Below are 19074 nucleotides of genomic sequence, written 5' to 3' on the forward strand. Positions count from 1 at the left end.
AATGAAAATAATAAAATAAAATATTATACGACTTGAAATATTTCATTAAAATATTTAAAATAATCTCACATAATTATATTTTATAAACATAAAAATGTATGCACGCTCGTACAAATACAGTTCACCGATACAGTATGTAAAAATGTTGCAGTCAAGAAAATTAAATTAAAATATAAATAATAAAAACTATAATTTACAAATATTTTGGCTACTCTATGCATAGCCAAAATAATATAGTAAATATATTTGTCAATTGATTTTGTAAATTGTACTAAATACGAGGTTCAGCTGATACATTTTGCAGACTAGCGTGCTAAACGGCGACAAAAGGTACTATTGAGTTGGGCGTGGCAGCAGGTGATAGCTAAAATTCTCATCTAAAAACCTGCGGTAATGCGTTGAAATTCGTTTACCGATTTGTTTTCAGTAGCAGTTCAGTAGCCGATATGTCAACACTGTTAAAACAATGCTCATTGATGGAATTTTTAACAGTAGAAAATTTGAATCCTACGAATATTTTTCATCATTTAAAAGCGGTTTACGGTAGTGAATGTGATTGGTTTGCTAAACATTTCTCCCGCCAGCACCCCATTCGGTCGCCCTAAAACGTAAGACCGAATGTCTGTGCCACAAACGGCTAATGAGCCACGAAACAGTTTAGCGACGAGTGTCCTAAATAGCTCCTAGAGCTTAACTTACAGCGTGAGCGGACTAAGCGCGGTACCATACACCACCGGCTTACGTGTCCCAACCGCTCACTTGTCATATATTTATTAAAATGGGTAGGCGCATCGCGTCAACTACTAAAAATATATATGAAATCCATAAATTAAAATTTACTTCGTCTAGATAGCAATTCGCTGCACGCCTAGGTCGCTGAATGCCAGCAAGTACCTGTCCACTATATTAGAGCGCTTGGAGCCTTAATTGGCTGCTGGTCAGCCATATATCTCTAGGTTAACTTCCGACAGCAGTGCAGTAGGAGTCTTTCCTTTAAGTAAACGACTGATGTTGGTTGAACATAGTAACCGCATCTAGCAGTCAAATATTAGGTGTTCATTTGACTGGACCTCCCCGTAGACGCACACTCATCAGCTGCCAGGCGGAACCGAAACAGATATTGGTTCAAATTAACATGGTTGGTGAGCACCTGGGCACCCGTTGCCCTTAAAAACAAACTCAAGGCATACCATCTCCCCAGATCCCGTATAAACTTGTACAGGAATCTTCTCTTAGTCGTGGTGTCCCATTCCAGCTGCTATCCTTCCATTGCGAGGCTCTGCAGCCTCTTCCGCAGGCGGGAGATGGGCAACTGAACAAAATTTAGATCCGATGCATTGTGACCACCGTTCCGTTCCGGTACTGGCCCGGCCCGAAACCGCATCCAAAATACCTCAACCTCAGAGTCTCTTTGCAATCTCAACATGGTCGCCCAATCTTTCACCACTAAATCGATTGGGAGAGCCTTTCCCAATACGGTGGTAGCATCGTAGGAGGTTGTTTTATAAACACCAGTGTATTCAATTAAGGCTCTGTGCTGGGCACGCCTTAAAGATTGAGGAAGTTCTCTATTCATATCAAACCTATGCTTTACGGTACTGAAACTGTTGATGGGAGTACTGTGAATAGGTGTACATTGAAATTTCACGAATGTGAAACTGGTAAAGCGACAACTGAGAACGCACCTCGCAGCAAATAACCAGTTTCTGTGACTGAGAAACATCGAAAGGAGGTGAGAGATTTGCTTCAAAGTGGCCGGCGAATCACCCAGCAATATTCAGTTAGGGATATCTAAAGAAAGAGTAGGCCATATTATCGAGCAATTGGGTTACTGTAAAATCTGTACTCGATGGGAACCGCGCAAACTCTCTGATGGCTCTCCGCTAGTTGAAGTTTGAGCCTATTCCGCATTTGCTATACTCGCCGGATTTGGATCCGTGCGACTTTCAATTTTTCCCTCATCTCAAGAGGGATCTTAAGTTAATCATTACATCACCGACGATTACGTAAAGGAAACTGTGGCCACTTGGATTCGAAAAAGACCGCCAGAATTTTTCAGTGACGGAATACAAAAACTTGTCACACGTTTGAAAAGTGTATCAATGTAAACGGGGATTAAATAAATAAATACTGCATTTTGTAGCTAAGGTATTGTACTTTTATTGTTTTTTTATTTTCATTCCCATGCTACGCATATATGTGCAAAATTTATCAGACAAGCCTCGTAATATAAGTTCCAGTTCAATTTTTGACGACCATATTATTACCAGTGAACTTGGCCATCAATTAACGAGACAATATTAAAAACTATCGTCATTTTACTATTGGGCTAAATAAATTCTAGAGAAATTGAATTTACTTTATTTCTTATCTAAAATGATAAATTTCAAAATAGAATTAAAAGAACTCTATTCTATTCTTTTTCTGTGATATAATTGAATATTACTTCTACAACCGAAAGTTTTGCTTTTTTTGCTTTTACTGTAACTAAAAATAATAAAAAATTTGATTACCAAAATGATAAACCAATAAAATGATAAAAATGAGTAAAATTCAATCCTGTTTTAAGTACATAAAAAAAATCCCTAATGAAATTATTGTAGAGGACTTGAACAGAAAAAAATTCTGTTTAAAATTTAAGAAAAAATTTACGATTTTTGAAAATTAAAAATTATTTAAACATATGACGCCGAATTTAGAAAAAAAAGTAAAAAAAATTATTATTACGTTGAAAGAGGAAAAAATTAAAGATGTTTTACATTTATATTTTTAGGTGTAGGTGTTTATTATTTTTTAATCTCCGATATTATGTAAAATTATTCTTGCCCTGATAACAATTCATTAGACTAAAATATCGAAAAATATTTAACTTGATTTCATTTCGGCCAGCACTTTTGCTACTCCAAGCGAAATGGTAATCAAAAATTACCAATTATAATTTTTCTTGTTTCAGGGTTTTAATTTTTTATTAATATTTAATTTAACAGTAAAATTAAATGTTGCTGGGAGTTAACTGAGAAAAGAATTGTCTTATAATTCCGACGATATTAATTATGTTTTTGATACGCTAAAAGCCATGCAGAAATAAACTTTTTGTGAAGGTCAAGCACCATTGAGGTATAGCAACCCTTTAATATTTTATATTAATATTTTCTTTAACATTTCCCTGTTACCTCATCCATTTGAAGACCAAGTAGAGTCTAATACCCCCGAGGACGCACACACACCAACACTCGTGTCCGCAAGCAAGCACACCTTAAGCAAAGTTCTTATAGAACTTTGTATCCAAGATTAAATATTTTTAATCTTAATTCAGTACAACTCTTAAGTTAAAAAATTCCACAACTCCGGTAGGAGATCCACCTTTTGACCGATAAATTTACGTAGAAATGGTGGCTGAAAAATATTACAATTCTAGTTGTTTTTGGTAGCTTATCAAATCAATACAAGGAGATTCGTATTAACATAATTTTTGAATTTTCGATTGATTGTCTTTTCTATTGTAGAAATAGATTTTAAGAAATTTTAAAGAACGGTTAGAAGTGTTTTAATAAAATATATTATACAGTTTTAAAATAAAATTTTCTATCAAATAAGTGAACGGAAATTTTAATTTAAAATTTTATAATGGTCCTGTCTTTCCAGACATTTAATTTAAAAATGGTAATTTAAAAATAAATAAAAAAAAAAAAATAAAAACAAAAAAAAGTTTAGCAGGATAAAATTATTTTGGTTCAAAATAATTTTCTCAGAATGAGTTTTTCTTTCGTTCTGGAATATCAGTATTGACTCTCATCGTCTCTCTCTCTCTCTCTCCTACAAAAATTCATCGATCTCACTTATGTAAATGAATTTAACTGTATAGAGTGACTTTTTAAAGTCTTCATTTACTAAGCATGGGAACTCGCAATTCAGCAAAATAAATACAATTTTCAATAAATTTTATTAAAAAATTATTCAAAATTTGAAATGGGAGACGTGTTTCTCCTGTATAAAAATTAGTCGTTTTCACTACAGGATTGCATTTTAAGCGTTATTTTAAGGAATTTTCAAAATAAAGCAAAATGAATATGAAAAACAATTTAATAAATTTCTTTTTGAAATTTTTATCTACATTTTCCTTTCACAGATCAATCATACAAAGAGCTGAACAATTATGACAAATAATTTAACAATCTTTACAGAAATACGTATTCCAAATAAATATTTGAAATCAAATTCCACTTAAATACTAAAGAAAATGATTGTTTCTTACTTATAAAAAAATAATTACAAGATAATTTAACATTTTTGCAATACGATACTAGTCTTAATTAGTTCATAAAAATTTATACCGGTATTTTATAATTTCTTATCGGGAAATAGATAGTATAACTTGGAGATTTTCGAATTTTTTAACCCTTAATTAATCAAAATCGGTAGAATTATTTACATAAAAATAAGTGAAGATGTATTATTTTCACACTAATGATGTTATACGTACTTAGCAGATTCCTTTAAGCGAAACCAAGTATTTGAGTATGGTATATGGATATATAAACATTTAACCTAACCACTTTAGTTTTCAACTAAAATTTAAACGCGCGCGCGCACACAAAGAGAGATGGTAATTTTCTCATTCCCTTTCACTTTCTGTTTAAACAGAAGCGTTATCTAATACGTGAATAAGATACAGCATCTTATTCTAGTTAGTATAATACCACAATTATGTTAAAACGAAATTATTATCATAATTTGATATACATTCAGTAAGATAATATTTCACATATAAAGTTATTTATTTGATTTGATTTTGCGTAAATTATTCTGAAGTACAATTTGGAAATGATTAAAAATAAAATAAAGCAAAGGGTTGCATAAATTTTCCGACTTTAGCTTTGACAGATTTTTATTTCAGATGGCCATGATTTAAAAAAAATATATATATATATTAATGACATAATTATGCAATATTTAGTTAAAAACGATCAAAATGTTCGGTAAAAAGATTTTACTCATTTATCAAATAACATTTTTATCTTAAAATGTATAATTATGAAGAATTAAAATTCTTAGTAAAGACTTTTGACTCACTGTTGGCTTCTTGACCAAATAATGTTTTATGATAAAAATTAAACTGTATTTATAAAGTGCGTTCGGAAATGTGCTATGCACTGGAATTATGGTAGTGCAATGACGATACTTTCTTGATTATTACTTTGCATTTTAATTTCATTATTTTGTAGAAACAGATATTACAATAACTAGAATAGTTTATAAAAGGTATTGAAAACGACTTCCTTCAATATCATTACAACACTGCACACGTTTCAATTTGTTTTCAAACACTTTAACCGGCTAATGTACTGGAATGTCTCGTACATATGCCGTTATTGCGGTTATTAGTTGGTCAATCGTGCGTGGTCTGTTGCTATACACTGCTTGTTTCTCTGCCCAACATAAAAAGTAATCTGGGGAAGTCAGATCGGGCGATCATGTAGGCCACAAATCCATCAAAATGATTTTGTTCACCGAAGACATTTTGAATAAAAGTCATTGATCTGTTAGCTGTGTGCGTTGTGGTGCCATATTGTTGGAACCAACCGAGATTGATTTCCACTTCTATTAATTTTAAACAGTAAAATAACGATTACTATTAACTGTACTTACAAAAAAGATTAGGCCCACAATGCACGTTCTACTCACACCAGTCTAGACCCAATTTTTGCTTTGGGTAATTCTTGGGGAGGGGGGTTAGTTGTCGGCCACAGTCGTGTATTTTATTAATTAATGTACCCTTTCAGATAAAACCACACTCATTTGTAAAAAAATGTAATGTCGAGGATTATTACAGATTTTGATCAATAAACGTTTAAACCATTGACAATAATTTAGTATTTTGACATGATCTTTGGTTTTAATTCTTGAACACATATTACTTTGCAGGGGAAAGTGTCAGCTCTTTTTTTACAGCTTTATGTGTGGTAACAAGTCCGACATCTTGCTGCTGCACAAACTACGCATTAACTTTGATCGACTTTCGGCCGTAGCATCCGAAATATCAAGCACCTTCTTCTGTTCGTTAGTTTAGGTTACGGTCTTCCACTTCGTTCAGCGTCTTCAACAGAGCTTCAGAGTTTCCCGAAATTTTTCGATAAGAGTTCGAACTGTATTGCGGTGAGAAACAGGAGCATTTGGAAACTTTTCAGAAAACTTGTGTTTCGCTTAATCAGTATATTTGTCACTTTTACGAAAAACGTGTTCAACGAGAAAAACGTGTTCCGAAAAACCATTATGTTTCTCGCAACCGTTGATTTCGATAAACGAAACAACACGAAACGTAACGAAATACGTTCAATCAAAAGTTAACAACTGACGTCTTGGTTTATTACTGAGCAACGCCTAATAAACCCACAGGGCACACCGAAAGAACAAAATGCACCACATAATTCAAAAGAATGTTGCACAGCGACTTTAGGAACGCACTATAGTATAATTCCTAAAAGAAATCAAGATTTTTAGTAAAAAAATCTGGGTCCCACTTGACTTCCTTCCTTGATATGTACATCACAAAAGCAACATGAAAAACAGATAAAATATCCAAATTAAAAAACTGTTTTATATTTTTAAGTCGGGTTCTATAGGATTAAATTTTTTTTAAAGTTCCTATGTCGTCTAAATTAATTAGTCGTAATTGTCGTCGTAAATTAAATCAGGCCAAAGATGACATATAAATTTAAACTTCCAACTTTTTTTTTATAAATCTAAATTTTCAACGGATTTTCGAGGCATCAGGCAAAAATTATTTAAATATAATGTTGAATTCAAATAATTTAATAGTTTCATCGTATTTATGACCACCATAAAATAAGTCAAATTTAAACGGGTGAAAATAACCCGTTTCCATTTTTTAATTTTGTCCAAAATTTAATGCCCCTGATTTAAATTTTTTAACCATTCTCGCAGAATTCATGTTAAGCCAATCAGAAGAAATATTAGTCAAAATAAAGACTAAAAAGTGTACGTATCTTTCAGAAATTTCTATAACTTTTTTTAAGGTTTTTTGTAAAGAAGTTCTTGAAACTTCTCTATCTGCATAAGCAACTATAGCCGGGAAAATGGAATATTATAAAAAGGATGAATAAGAAAAAGGAGAAAGGGATAAAATATAAGAAGCAGAAGGAGAAAAAATAAATTTATCATTGATACCTAATATTTTTTCATAGACATAACAATGAACGATTGAAATAAACAACTTGCTACAAAAACATGAAACTATTTAATTGCGATCTTAAAAAAAAAGCTCGAACAAAATTATTCCCAGTTATTTTTATTTCAAATGAGATTTTTTCTAAAAAATATATTTTGTAGTAAGTTAATTAAAACTATTTTAATAATATACTATAACCTTTTAATATAATTAATAGTTGGATTAGTTTTAAAGTATTTAAATAATGAATGAATGAATGAACAGGTAGGCTGTAGGTCTGGTCAATAAGTAATTACTGGTTTTTAATTAAAGATAACATTAAGTAAGTGTCAAGAGTACATACCAAAATCGGAATCCAATGGTACTTGTGTAAGTTTTAATTAGTGGACTTGTGCTAAAGTTTGTGTTCTGTTCGTAACAGCAGAAGCACTGTTGTAATTGAGGTAGAGAATCCACGAAATACTATAAGAGAATGAGGGTGAATTTAGTTAGGTTAGCTTTGGACACCTACAGCAAGTGTCTGTGGCAGGTATTAAATCCAGAATCGAACTATTAGGTGTATTCGTTTTGGCACTGTTCCAAATACTTCGCTGAAAAAAACAACAAATTCAAATATTAAATTCATTCAAATACACAGTGAGGTCTACAATAATACAATTTCATTCGTGTGTGCAAGCATAATCGTATAAATAATAATTAATATATTTGTTTATAAAATTGTTTTGTATTTCTGAATATAACATTTAAAACTCTTTTCATAAAATATTCTTGAATATTTATTCGGTATATAATATCCAAAAAATTACAATTAAATTGTATACCGTACGGTAAGAGTCTCGCAGATATCATTTCTTCCGCTCAAAAAACCAAAATTTCTGTGTATAAATAAAACGGGAGGGGGGTAAAGAAGCGTATTTCGTTCCTAATAATTCTAAAGTTAAGATTAAGAAACAAGTCACATACGACACAGTTCCGGAAATGTTTTATTTTCTAGTAACGGGTGCTCAAATATTTCACTCCTAATTTTTACTGCATCCAGTAGAAAACCTTTTGGATACCAATTACGATAAAAAAATTATGATAGTTTTATGTAATTTGATCTAAAAATTATAAAAAAGTGATTCCTGTAACATTATCTCTAATAATTTTTTTTTTATAAAAGTCATGACAAACTTAAACAATTCGAGTAAAAAAAACAGATTTTTGGTTCGGCGTAAAATAACAAAATTTTCTAAAACTTTTTATCTATTATTTAACAATTAATTTAAAACTACTTTACCTAAATAAACTTAAAGAATCGTGCTTTTTGACTTGAACATTTTTAAATTTAACGTAATTTTTTAAAAAAAATACTAGAGATGCAGTTCTGGGAATCGGTTAATTAAAAATAAGTTTGTCTTAAAAAATCAAAAACATAAAATAATTAGAATAAAAAAAAAAAAAAATGCTACAGCATTGTATTATCGACTAAGCAAAAAGTAACGTGAATTCTTTCGACAGCAATAACTCGAAAAAATAATTTTCGGTTATGTTTTATGGCTTTTTTCCTTACTTTTAGCTTTATAATCGCTTCTTAAAATAATGTCCTTTTCTAATTGAATATTCTGTACATAACGATAGCCATTTAATCTAACATTTAATATCGTTAAATATTTATCAAATAAAACTGATAGATATTACTTTATCAAATAATGACATAGGTTACATTTTAAATTCCACTTCATTACTGTTATTATCAATATTTATAATACGAACACAACATCTAAGAGTAGTAGTATCTGTTTAGTTTTAATAAAATAATTAAAAATACATTGTATGGACGTATAAAATGTTTTTAGCTATTAGCAGATTGTGTAAAAATAAAATATTTCAAAATAACAATATACAAATGATTTTAATTTTAGATTTGTAATTTTAATATTTGATTTGAACTGATCACAGAAAAAATTATATTCAAATAAATTCTATAAGATTATTTGTTTTGCCGATCTCCGTGACGGTGTAGTAGCGTCTCAGTCTATGATCCGAAGGTCCCGGGTTCGAATCCCGGTTAGGCATTGCATTTTTTCATACGCTGAAAATTTCCATCGGGCTAATGACCATAACAGTTGATGATGCCCGTAAAACTGAAAAAAAAAGAAAAAAATTAAATTAATTGAAATCTAAGTTTTAATTATGTTTCTGTTTGTTATAGTTTTCATTGCATTTACGTATATAACTATTTAAACGTTTTAGTTTAATAAAATCCAATTGCAGCATTGACTTAATTAATTTAATTTATAATGTATTGTTAACTTAATTATTATTAAACTGATTGTAGAAATAATACTATTCTTAGCCACTAAAAGAAAAACGAAATAAAGTTAGTCCCACAAATTCTCTTTACGGTTTATAAGAATAATTTTTATGTGGGAATTTATTTTTTCCCTTATACAACTGAAAATTACAAAATATGGGATACATACGACAAAGAAAAAGCACGAGATGCCTGAAATAAAAGCAGCACTCGCTACAATGTTTATAATGTTATATAATTTTGCAGCAGTATTATTCTAAATATATTAAATTAGAAATTAAAATAAATAAATAAATAAGATAATGGAACAAAAGAATTACTCTAATAATTCTGAGTTTAAATTTATTTATTGTAATTATTACTAAAGCTTTATAACAGAAAAGAGTTCGTGAGATAAAAATTATGGGCGAGGCAGTGAGATTTCTTTATGAGAGCATCACAGCTTCAAATGAAGTATTATTGATTACTCCTGTAGGGTTACTTATATGATTTATTTTATTTTTCAAGCACCTTTTATTTTACCGTACAATTGTTTTGTTCAACAACGCTAACCTTTGTTATTATATTTTATCTGAAAGACTATTATTATTTTAAAAATATATTGAAAAACTTTAAGATGGACACAACAAAGCTTTAAGTTGTAAAATTATTTTTATCTCTCCCTATTGTTATAGTATTCTAATAAAAATTAAATAAAAATAATACATTTATAAATAAAATCCAAAAAATAAAACAATCTCAATTTAAATAAATTCACATTGAACAATGGATATCCAATTGGTTTATTAAACAATCATCATGATAATCAACAGGTAATCATTATAAGAAGTAATAATAATAACAAGAACAACAATAATGATGATAATGATAATAATAATAATAATAATAATTAAAAAAATGTGATGGATAGGTGGCGTTCGAGGGAGTTGCATGGGAGGCATTATGCGGCGCTTATGGATGAAGCAGTTGATCGAGATGCGTCTGTGGCCTGGCTGGAGTATGCCGAGTTGTTTGCTGAGACGGAGGGCCTTGTATTTGCTATACAGGACAGGGTCATCAGCACCCTCAGCTACAGAAAGTATGCGTTAAGGATCCTGCTGTAACCATTGATCTGTGCCGTCTTTGTGGATCGACCAACGAGTCCATAGAACATATCGTTAGTGGGTGTCAGTTTTTAGCTCCAACGGAATATACAGTCGGACATAACAACGTGGCGAAGATACTTCATCAGAGACTCGCTTTGGACCTAGGTCTCCTTGCCGTTTCAGTCCCATATTTTAAGTATGCTCCTCAGTCTGTATTAGAGGACGATCAGTATAAACAGTAATACGATCTTACTGTTCTGACGGACAGGACAGTCGAGCATAATAGGCCAGACATCGTTCTGACCAAGAAGAAGATCACCTTCCTGATTGATGTCACAATCCCATTATCCTCCAACATAGTGAAGAAGTACACGGAAAAACTAGTGAAGTATAGGAATCTTGCAGATCAAGTCAGGGAGATTTAGGACCAGGAGAGCGTAATGGTAGTCCCGGTGGTTTTGGGCGCGATGGGAGAGATTCCACGTTCTCTGCATGATTCATTAAGATCTGTTGGAGCACCAGCAAATCTGTTTCGACCAATGCAGAAGGCTGTGTTGCTGGATACATGCCGCTTGGTCCGTCGGTACATCACAAGCTCGAGCGATAAGATAACGCCTGTTATTGAAGGGGACGATCTGGTGGAGCTGCGGGCGGGGGACGGTGGCCGTTAACATCTAGCAGTTCATAAATTTTCATGTCTGGTATTTAGTCTCATTCATATATCTCACCCATAGTATTCAATAGTTCATGTTACCATATACAATGCATGTCAGAACAATAGTTATAGCTCCTGCGCCTTGCCTTTGGGCCGGCCAGGATGCTTTTTACTGGGCTTGCCCAAGAGAATAATAATAATTAATAACAATAATAATAACTAGATTCAATTGAAAATGAGTAGGCGAATTTTAAAATAGGCATAAATAAGGAAGTAAAGGCAATTTTTTGAATAAAACTAATATTTGGTACAGTGCTATATTTAAAAAATATATATTAGAAGAAATGTATGAACGTAAAAATTTAAAATTTCAAAGATGATGCAAAAAACTGTACTGCTTCATATAAAAATAAAAAATAAGAGAAGGTGCAAAACAATATTAATAGGAAAATTGGTTTGTGCACAATGCAATATATTAGAGAAACAATGATTATTAGAAATGAAAAAAACACATCATATAAAAAATTATAAGAAAAAACTATGAAAAAATGACGCATTTTTGTGTTATTATCAGAAGTGGGAATTGACCACCATTATTAGGAAAAACATCTTAAGAGCTATCAGGCGATAGTTATATTTTATACAGACTTTGCACAAGGGAAAAATTATCAGACAGGATTTGGAGGAGAAAATAAATGTTAATAATATTAAAGGAAAATTTTGAAATCAAAGTCTGAAAGAACTTTAAAAAACAAAATATTATTTGGCAGTAGCGTAGATCATGTTGGTATGTTTTAAGAATGGTTTCTTATTCAGAAAAACCGGATTTGAATACCGTATATAAATTTGTTTGTAGATTACTAGTACCTGTAAATAAAAAAAAAATTAATTTTTACTGCATAAAAAAAAAAAAATTAATATTAAAAACGTGTGTTCACTACTGAACTATCATTTAAAAGATTAAGTATGGAAAATACTCACGGGATTATTTATAAATGAACTGAATCAGTTGTGAAAGGTGAACTGGTTACCCGATTCGGTTTCAGAAAGAGTGTGAGTAAAGTGAGGCTCACATACTAATCTCAGAAGCGAAGGCTTAAGAGGAATAACGCAACTGACAATTTAGGATCAAGAAAAGTTATCTGATAATTTAGAATAGAATAATTTTCATAGTTTGTCAAAAAGAACGACCCAATTTCAAAACCATACACTTGTACAACCAAGAATGGTTAGTGAATGAAATTTACACCGTTTGAAATTGCACTTCCCAGAGTTCAAATACCGGCTGCCAAATTATAATACTTTAACCATACATCTCGGGAATGGTCGAACTGAGATTGTACAAGACAACACTACATTTACACTCATACATATCATCCTTATTCATCCTCTGAAGTATTATCTGAAAGGAAATTATCGGAGGCTAAACAGGAAAAAGGAAGGAAGATTATAATACTAACCCACCGGCTTAGTTTAGTGGTGAACGCGTCTTCCAAATCAGCTGATTTGGAAGTCGAAAATTCCAGCGTTCAAGTCCTAGTAAAGTCAGTTATTTTTCGTGGATACCAGTGTTCTTTGGTGGTTGGGTTTCAATTAACCACACATCTCAGGAATGGTCGAACTGAGACTGTACAAGACTACACTTATTATTTCATACATAATCATCCTCATTCATCCTCTGAAGTATTATCTAAAAGGTAACTACCGCAGGCTAAACAGTAAAAAGAAAGAGAAAGATTACAATTCAAGCGTTTAGACGTACTTTAATCGTAAAAAACACGGCGTTTATAGAACAGAGGGTGTTTCGTGTTGTACAATTTATCAAGTCCGAATCCATAATAACTGTTCACCGTGCGTTTTACAGTGTTTCAGGATTGATCCACCATCAGCTTAGAATATTGATCGTTTGTGTAAACCTATTGAAGACGTTTATGTAAGAAGAAGAGTCCTTTGCGACTATGCACTTCGGAAGAAAATGTATGAATTCAAGTGTCTTTTCATCGAAGCCCGAAAAAAATCCACTCGTTGGAAACTTCAGACCCTTCATATGACTGTGACATGTGTTAAGATGACGCTTGAATTTCAGGCCATTCTGATTACAATTGATACAAGCTCGTCGATACAAAAGAAAACGTAAAGATATCTGCTTTATGCTCTTAGTCGACATGAAAGATGATAGGTTCTTACTAAAGTTAATTTTTAAATGATGAAGTAACATTTCACTTAAGCGGTAAAATTTCACGTCAGTGTTCACAAATTAGGAATTAAAAATCTGCACGAGATTGTACAGCAGGAGCCAGATTCACCAAAGGCTAACCTTTTTGTGCGGTTCTGTTTAAAAAATGTATGGCCTTTTTGAAGGAAAAAAATGAGAGTATTTTTATTTCGAGAGGCTGGTCTGATGTTTTCCACAACTAAATTAAGAAGACTCTTGAGGGTACTTTTCAGCGAGATGAAAAACTCCTCACCACATCGGCACAATTGAGTTCGGTTTCTAAATGAAACATCGCCTCGGCGATAGGGCGTTCGGGACTCCAAAACTTGGCGCTACACTCTTGTTATAAAGTTACAAGAGTGTACACTCTTGTTAAGTCACACTTATACTTTATGACCTTTTCTTGTGGCGATTTGTGAAAAAAAACCTGTGATATGTACCTTTCCCTATTACCTGCTGTTTTTTTTTTGTTCAACAACCAGTACGTTACAATCGCGGTTTCCAAATGGAGCCATAAGTAAGTCGCTTGACAAGAAGCACATGATAAGGGATTCTTAAGGAATTTCCAAAATAAGCAATTCATAATAATAGTTACAAGTAATACTAAAGTCCAATATGAAATCTTAAAGACCAATATTAAATCTAAAAAAATATTTCTGCCAACACTTCATAGTTCACAAAAACCAAGCATTAATAAATAAAAAATAAAAAACAAATACAAATAAAAAATATTTCTGCCAACACTTCATAGTTCACAAAAACCAAGCATTAATAAATAAAAAATAAAAAACAAATACAAATAAAAAACAATACCAAGAGATTTTGCGTTGTCAAATATCAAACTGTCATACAGTAGCCCCTAAGTCGAGCACATGAAGACGTTTCAACCTTCTGACGTCCCTGCTGTTATGTAGATTGATAGTAAAGTGGTTGACGTGATTTTTAAGTTGTTGCTGGTATTAAAAACTGCGCTGCCACCAACCTCACGAACTGTCGAAAGCTCTAAATTTCATCATTCCGCGTGAACCATGGTACCTCTGCAACTGTCCTCATTACCTTGTTCTGAAGCGTTGTATGATTTCTATGTGATTTTGATGAGCTAACAACCAGGTTCACAGCTGAATAACTTCAATAATAGAAGACTTCCTGCAATACATTGAGGAAGAATTCAGCTACCGACTTGATGTTATCCGTGCAGTAGATTAAGGGTATGTGCAACATTTATAACTAGGTATACTAAAATAGTATGCAGTATACTTTAATAGTATGCAATTTATCTTGTAATTCTAACACATTTTTATTATAAAATATATCGGTTTATGTTTATACAAGATACAAAATGAGACTGAACAAACATGTGAACTGGTTCGCGTTTAACTTCCCGGATAACAGGGAAGCCGTTAGGCGCCTAAAGCGACTGCCGGTGGTAATTAGATCTGTAAGTTCTCCGAGATTTGAGGTGAATAAATTCCACTAGGATGCTATGATTCGTCTAAATTCTTCATTTCGTTTCGACAATAACTTCTTTTGGTTCTTTGATTTGTTTCACTGTTTCTTTGTGTGATTAATAATACAATTTTTTAGTGTTTTCTTTACTTTTTATGTTCTGAACCTTGATCAATTTTCTTTGGACTGATCTTCGAATGTATTTATTTACGCATATATTACGAATGTATTTATGTACTGTATAAGACATGTATACACATGTAAAAATATACCTATACCGTTCTTTGATTTCAATGAAAACTCCTCTCTGAATGTCATTTTTTTCTTGCTATTTAGATTTACTTACGGTTCCGGTAAATTGGAACCGACAATAAATTAAACGTTGCGGCAATAAAGAAAATATCTGTCTGAAATTGGGTCATTCTTTATTATACAAACAGTACTTGAAATTTGAAAGAAAATTTGATTAAAAGTAAGGAAAGATAATTTATATACAATGTGGACAACAACGATTTCTAAAATCATTTCCTACTTGTTTTTCATAATTTATATGATCGATTTTAAGTAAAAATAATGAAGTGATTAATATTTAAATACCAAATGGTGCATTTAAAATAAAGGTTTGTCAAAGACAAAGCCGGGAAAATTTTACAACTCTGTCGGCTTTTTTATTTTTGTTTTCTTTTATGTTAGAAAATATGCCGTATATGTGTAAGCAATTTTGTATTTTTGTGTAAATTTGTTTATTAAGTTTTTTCTTATAAATTAAGATTTTTAATTCTAAATTTAAATAATCATGACAGCGGGGGGTTACAGACCGAGCATTAGTAAATTCATGTGTTTAATATACTTTAGTTTGGGACAACTGGACATATTTATTTATTTATTTTTTTTTTTTTTGAGAATTCGTAATATCAAGGTACTTTATTTTCCGCTTCTCCTCTAGGCCGGACCCATAGTTAAGTATAACACAGCCCGAGGAGTGTCTAGTACTAATGAGCCTTCCCGTTTCCGGCTGTACGTCGGGCAAGACAAGTCGGCTCAACGGTAGGATCTTGTCTGTTTTCTTTTTTACTCTGCCTCTAACTTCTGGAGAGGAGTTACCAGACCCGACTATGTCGGTCTGTTCCCACACTCCAGAAGTTGGAACTCGGTCTTTATGCTTTTGCCTCTAGAGAAGACACCCTAGGAGGCGGCGTCCCCGCCGGAACTGTGGTCTGCTAGTGCTCGGGGGCTCTGGAATCCTCGTGCTTCATGTCCACCCGTGCAAGCACCGGCTTCGCTATCGCCACCACCATCTCGCTTCCCTATCTTTTTTCCGTATCGTATTTGTTATGAATCCTGTTATTATGCCATACTCCAGTTCTCAACTCCAGAAATTCAACTCTTCAAATCCCCTCCTGACCCACGGTCCAAGTTCTTTAATAAACCGGTGTGTCCACCGCCCTTTAGTCAACGCATTCCACAGGGTCTGCCATTCCCCGAGCATGTCTTCTCACGCAGTGTTCTTTCTGAACCCCTCCATGACTCTCGTGCACATTTTTGCTAGTTGTTGTAGAGGCGGTATCCCCGCAACCACCAGCGTTACCTTCGTGGACACCGAGGAATAGGCAGACGCTATCATCAGTGCCATCCGTCTCTGTACACCCTCCAACCAGCGTCTGTTCCGTCCAACTTCAAGTGCCTTACTCCAAACCGGGATACCATACAAGAGCTTTATAAAATATATATATATATTTTTTTTTTTTACTATTATGCAACGTCATATTGTAGTAACTTTGAAATGTTACATGTTGATTGAGTTCAAGATCGCAAGTGGTAGGGATATCTATTATATCCCGATCTATAACTAAGCCCTTTTCTCTCCTCAGTTTTTAAATCAGTGTTATCAGAATTAATTTTTAAGTTGATAGAAAGAAAAATACATTAAGAATTGAATAAAAAAGAATGATTAAAAAAATGGTAAAGTGAATATATAAATTTTTTACTGAAAAGAGAATAATAAAGAAGTGCAAAGAGTGCAATAAGAGTGTAACCGTAAAGATTGGAGGAAATACATAAATATATAAGGTTTAATTCTTAAATTTTAACGCCGCGGTGAATATACTTATTATGATTATTTTATATTTTTGGATCTGATTCGTTCCTAAATGGAAAAACGTTAATTAAATTCAATTTTCTAAACATAATTTATTTAAATAAAAATATATCAAATTCTGTTTTCAAAAATATAAAAGAAAAATTATTTCAATAGGTAAAAAATGTATTAAACGTGATGTTTCTGAAGTAAAAGTAAAGAAATAATTAATAAAAAGACATCAATAATTTTTTTTTTAATTCAAAGAATTCATCACATCATATTTAAAATGGAACAGTACTTTAATTTTTAAATATTTTCAACAAGATTTAATTTCATTTATATATTTTTTTGCTTATTTTATCTTAATTATACGATAAAGTAAGTTGATCTTTTTTGAAAAGAATTTTAAAAAAAATTAAAAATTAAAATTTAAATATTTATATCAAAAGAAAAAATAAATAAAACAAGTAGATGAAATTACTCTCAGAACACAAGGCATTTAATATAAAATTTAAGTTATTTGATTCGTTATTACGATTTACATATTGTCCATGCACCGTTCAGGACTATCGAAAGCCAATTTTCACCCTAAATTCTTTTAATACTAATTGAAATTTTATCTTAACTAATAACTTATTAATAGTGGACCAACCATTATATGGAAAAAAAATTAACCATTTATTTAATCTGAATCTACTTGATTGAAATAGAAAAGACAATAACAATGAATAAATGTTTTTGTGGAAATATTTTAAAAACGAATGTTGAACTGTTTCTGCCGAAACAGTTTTTGTGATTATCCATTAGATTATTCTTGGAAATAGTTTATCGTGCAAAATAATTAAACTACCTTTCAACAATTTTTTAAATAATTTTTTTATTTAATACAGAGAAGAAGTTTTAAATTAAGTGACCTACATAGCTTTCGTAGAAATGGTTTTTTATCTCAAAAAGGAGCATTTTCCTGTTGGTAGTATGAAACGTTATTTTATGACTTATTTGTTAACGTTAATTAATTTTAAAAAAATTCAGAGGGTAAGTGTTAAAAGTTAAATAAAATTTACACTAACTTTAATTTATATTTCTAGAAATTTTAAATTCAGATGTTAAAGCATATTTTTTTCGAAAAAAAAATCGTAGAAAATAATTATTAAAAAATTTGAAAAGAACAGTTAGAACTACTAATACTTAGAACAGGGGACTGCATGACTAAAAATATTTATTTTATTTCGTTTTTATTCGCTTAGAAAATTAAATTACTATTTTATTCGTAATTACTTTTGACAATTACTATTGCTTATTAAAATTACTGTTATCCGTACTTTTTATTCTTCCTGTAAAGGAACAAAAAATATTGTACGTTTATTTTTTAGCGACTTACTTATTTATTAAAAATATGAATTCACTTTAAGAAAATATCTGAAATTGTTTTTGTACACCTATCAGTATATATTAAGTTTCCGATTGGTTCAAGAACCAATTAAGTTGGGTAGACTGCTTAATAATAATTCAAAGTTCGGACGTTGATAATACTGACCAGTATGACTGAATTTTCAATAAAAAGTGTAAATTTTCTGTGTATTTATTAACGGACGTTGCTGAATACATATTGATTACACCGATACAAATGAAATGTAAATTGTTTGAAAAGAACATTAAAAATTTAAATAAGAGAAAAAAGGGGATTTTTAGACTTTTTTGCAAAGCATTTACAAAATAATAAAAACATTACAGTGAGAAATGTTAAGTAAAAAAGTATTACGTATAACTTCGATAAAAACTTCTTTGTCTATTTTATTAATATCTTAAAATAATTGTTACTAATCATTAGTAATTTATAAAATGTTCTCTTGACTGTTAGTAGATAATCGATGAATTTTGGAATACATAAAAGTTCTAATACACGCAGTAATGTTGTTTTACAGACAACTCAGGACCTCAACTGTGATTTCAAACTCTTATTTTAACTTGAATACACATGTCATCATATGGAGTTTTGACATTCTGGTTTAACGAACATCACAATTTTAAAAACAGTAGCCTTAGGGTATGAAAAATCAACTTTGGAATAGTAGTTACATGTATAATCTACTCGTACACACACACAC

General features: G+C 31.4%; 1 long non-coding RNA gene across 2 annotated transcripts in view; it reads right to left on the reverse strand.

The window, feature by feature from the left end:
* The window catches only part of LOC142326810 (uncharacterized), a 311674-nt gene that overhangs the window by 99086 nt on the left and 193514 nt on the right, over positions 1-19074 (reverse strand). For both annotated transcript variants that reach the window (XR_012756868.1, XR_012756867.1), the window contains exon 4: positions 7533-7779. This is a non-coding gene — a long non-coding RNA (uncharacterized LOC142326810). The remainder of the gene's footprint in view (positions 1-7532; positions 7780-19074) is intronic.

This window comes from Lycorma delicatula, chromosome 6 (genome assembly GCF_047948215.1).
Source record: "Lycorma delicatula isolate Av1 chromosome 6, ASM4794821v1, whole genome shotgun sequence".
NCBI lineage: Eukaryota > Metazoa > Arthropoda > Insecta > Hemiptera > Fulgoridae > Lycorma > Lycorma delicatula.